This window comes from Dipodomys spectabilis, unplaced genomic scaffold (genome assembly GCF_019054845.1).
Source record: "Dipodomys spectabilis isolate Male_0828 unplaced genomic scaffold, ASM1905484v1 ptg000139l, whole genome shotgun sequence".
In the NCBI taxonomy this organism is placed as follows: Eukaryota; Metazoa; Chordata; class Mammalia; order Rodentia; family Heteromyidae; genus Dipodomys; species Dipodomys spectabilis.
In genome coordinates, this window is record NW_024870816.1 from 415,511 (window position 1) to 419,495 (window position 3,985).

General features: G+C 35.5%; 1 non-coding gene across 1 annotated transcript; it reads right to left on the bottom strand.

The window, feature by feature from the left end:
• Positions 1-3,528: 3,528 nt before the first annotated feature.
• Positions 3,529-3,635, bottom strand: LOC122117076. Its single transcript, XR_006149085.1, has one exon. It is a non-coding gene; the product is annotated as a U6 spliceosomal RNA (small nuclear RNA).
• Between the last annotated feature and the right edge of the window lie 350 nt (positions 3,636-3,985).

Sequence of the window (3,985 nt, forward strand, 5' to 3'; positions counted from 1 at the left end):
TTTGAATTAAGGGAGGTTGCATTTAGTTCTTTCCCATGTTTGATTCAGGAAAAAGAAATCCTGAAGTGTATCTGTAAAACACAAAACTCAAGCTACCCAGAGAGAAATAATCACATGATTAGTGGTTCAAATGATATTTCATCTTTGCATTTCTTTAGAAAACTGCATACTTGGGGCTGGGAAGGTGGCTCAGTGGTAGAGCGCTTGCCTTGCATGCATGAGGCTCTGGGTTTGATTCCTCAGCACCACATAAGCAAAAAGAAAAAAGCCAGAAGTTTCGCTGTGGCTCAAGTGGTAGAGCGCTAGCCTTGAGCTGAAGAACTGAGGGACAGCGCCCAGGCCCAGAGTTCAGGCCCCACAACCGAACCACCCCCCAAAAAGAAAGAAAGAAAGAAAACTGCATACTACTTTCTACAATGAGAATATTAACCTGTATTTTGACCAAGAGAGTACAAAATTTCCTTTCCTCCACACTCTCACAACATTATTACCTTCTGGGTATTTTCAAGGGCAGGTTTTTACTATGTGTAGTACCCCAGACTGGCCTTAGAATCAAATCCTCTTACTCCAACCCCCTAAATGCTTGGAATTACAAGCCTTTACCACCACATCTGGCTTCTTTGATTTTGTTGATAAGAGTTATAATAGTTATGAAGTAGTATCATAGTAATTTTGAGTTGCATTTCTCTAATGACTTCTGTTCAGAAAGCATTAAGCCAGCTTAGAAGTGGTATTAAACACAAATTTGTAAACCCACTGGTGATTTTCAGGGCTTTTTGGAAAGCAGGTCTATTCAGAACTTTCGTCCATATTAAATCAGGTTTCTTGTTAATCTCATCTTTAATATCTCTATACAAAATGAATACTTAATTCAATATAGTAGAAAGGAAAAATCAATCAACTCCTAACATTTTTCACTTTTCAATAAAATGATATTGCTTAAATCAATTTCTGTTTATGCTTGAGACTATACTACTTAATTTGGTTAGACCTTTTACAAAGCTTTATATACTTTATTTATTTTATGTTGATTGCTTTTTCCAAATCCTGCATGTCTAATTTTGGTTTCTTTCAGTCTCATGTAGTTCAGATTTCAAACCGAAGAATAAATGGAAGGAAACAAACAAAACAAGAGTTACTCTCATCTGAAGATGCCTCTACAAGAATGAGGAAAGAGTTCATCCCGCTAAGGATCTATGATAGAATTTCAAAAAGAGAATTCATTCTTCTAGGTTTTCCCTATCTTTGTGATGTACCTTAAATTATATAAAACAAAATATACTGCTCAGATACTTTTATCAGTTTTGTACATTTTTATATGGACTTCACATCTGTCTACAGCATTCCTTCTTTATAATGTCCCTGATATTTTTACACTATCAAGACATAAGATAACCAGCTTGATTTACAGCATGAGAAGTTATCCTCCTGGCTTCCTTGGAATCAGAGCATGGTCAATAGATAACATTACTTCTGGTTGCTCACTACATGTAATGGTTTCTGTGATACATTTTATTTAGTATTTAAAAAACTGTTGGCTAAACTCAAAGCTCATTCATAGAAGTTTATGTTAAGTTTTTCACAAGTTTTATTTCTCTTAATTCTTAAGATAACATTTGCTATAATACTAATATTATTACCATTTAAGTGTTGGGAAAAATTGTAATTAAAGGCACTAAATGCATGGCCCAAATACACACAGTGAGGAAGAAAATGAGTCAAAGTTTCCAAAAGTCTTTCAGCAATACAGAAAAAGTAGATAAAATCTCACCATTCTCTTACACTCTAAATTCAATATTAATATTGCTCAAGAAATAATAGCATAGCAATTATTGCCGATGATGATTGTTTTCTGTCACAATTTGTCTTCAACACAGACTGTGTTGGTGACATTGTTTTATCATGCACAGAATTGAGCTTATACATTGAGTTTCAAAGACAGCCAAATTTCTTCTGTCCTACAGTTCCATTTTTCTTTTAAAAAAGTACCAAAACTTTTAAATATCATCACTTTGTCTTTTAAGAATCCAAAAGAGAAATAAATTCACATTTAATTTAATAAATTCACCTTTACTTTTAAAGCAAAGTGCTTTAAAAGTAGGAGATGATAAAAACAGGCCCCCATGAAGTAAATTTTCTTCTACTTTTAAAATTATTCTGAAAACCTTGTGCTGGTTGGTTACACCTGTAATCTTGTTTACTTGAGATATCTACTCAGGAGGCTGAGATCTGTGGATAACAGTTGGAAGCCAATCAGGGCAAAAATATTTTTGAGATTATTTTTCAAAAAAATTTAATGAACTAGCAAAGAGCCAGGAGTGGAGATGTCGCTCATATAGTACCTCACCAATCTAGAGAGGAAAGGTCTAGCAAGACCTTAAAGCCCTGAGTTCAAATTCTAAGCACTCCAACACACTTGTGTACATGCGTGCACACACACACACACACATTTATTCAAAATACCCTCGTGTCAGTGTTTTGCATTAATTTATTTGTTAACGAGATTATATGGATAAAATAAGGGAAATTAACTCTTCAATCTCAGAACATTTTTATACATTTTTTATTTTAAAAATATTGCACAGAGGGGTTACATTTACATGAGCAAGGTAATGAGTACATTTCCTAACAAGCATTGTTACCTCCTCCTTTATTTTCCCCCCACCATCCCTTCTCTCCCACCTCCACAAGTACACTCCACGCCTCCTCTCTCCTTCCCCTACCTCAATTGTAAAATTCATTTTTCAACATAGGTCTTGTGCATCTCATTGTTACAATGGGTCAACCCGTATCCTTATTTAAGCATTTTGTTGTTTTCTTCTTCTCCCCAAATTAGAGAAACGTATATACAAGATGTAGGCGCACCAACTTCAAATACAGTGAAAAAAGGGGTTATAGCGTGGTTGAGGAACATATAAAGGAACAAAAAAAATCACATCGTACAATATAAGTATGTTAGAAATAATAGCAAGATAGAATCACTTGTGTACCTATCTTGGTGTTCGTTTAGCTTAACATCATCTTATCTGGTCAAATGCACATAGCTTAAGACATTTTCTGATAATCCCGGACATATATTAGTTATTGAAAATAAGGGAAACCATGGGACCTATGTTTCTTTGGAGTTGGCTTACTTCACTTAATAAATTTTTTCCAAATCTTTCCATTTCCTAACAAATTGGGCAATGTCATTCTTTCTGATGGAGGCAGAGAATGCAATTGTATATATTTACCAGGTTTTCTTGATCCATTCATCTACTGAGGGGCATCTGGGTTGGTTCCATATCTTAGCTATGGTAAATAATGCTGCAGTAAACATAGTTGTGCTGGTAGTTTTAGTATGGTCTTGTTTGTGATCCTTTGGGTAAATGAACAAAAGTGGGATTGCTGGGTCATAGGGGAGCCTTATGGGGAGTCGTTTGAGGAAACTCCATACTGCTTTCCAAAGTGGTTGAAGACTTTTACACTCCCACCAAGAATGCAGTAGGGTTCCCTTGTGGCCCCATCTCCTCCAGCATTTGTTGTTGTAAAAATATGGATTGCTTCACTGATTTTCGAGTCATCCTTGAGCAGGGGCCATGCTAATCTTCTCTGTATCATTCCGATGTTAGTGTATGGGCTGCCGGATTAAGCACAGAACATTTTTTATATAGAAGGTGTAATTTATTTTCTTAGTCAATTCCACAAAAAAGTAAGTTCAAAAGAATTGTCATGAAATTTTAGAATCATGCATTTCTTACATAAGCACACATTTTTGATGTTGGCATAATTTGTGGAGGGGAAGGGGAAAATGTTTAAATAGGGATACAAGTAGACCCATTGCAACAATGAAAGGAACTTTACAACTTTGGTATCTCTACTACTGCCATACCTGCAGATTGTAACTTGATTGCTTCTTTTGAGGTAAGTATCACTATGCCTGGGTCTGCTTGGACTGTGGTCCTCCTAACACAAGCAAAACACATAGCACCCATCAAATGGTTAG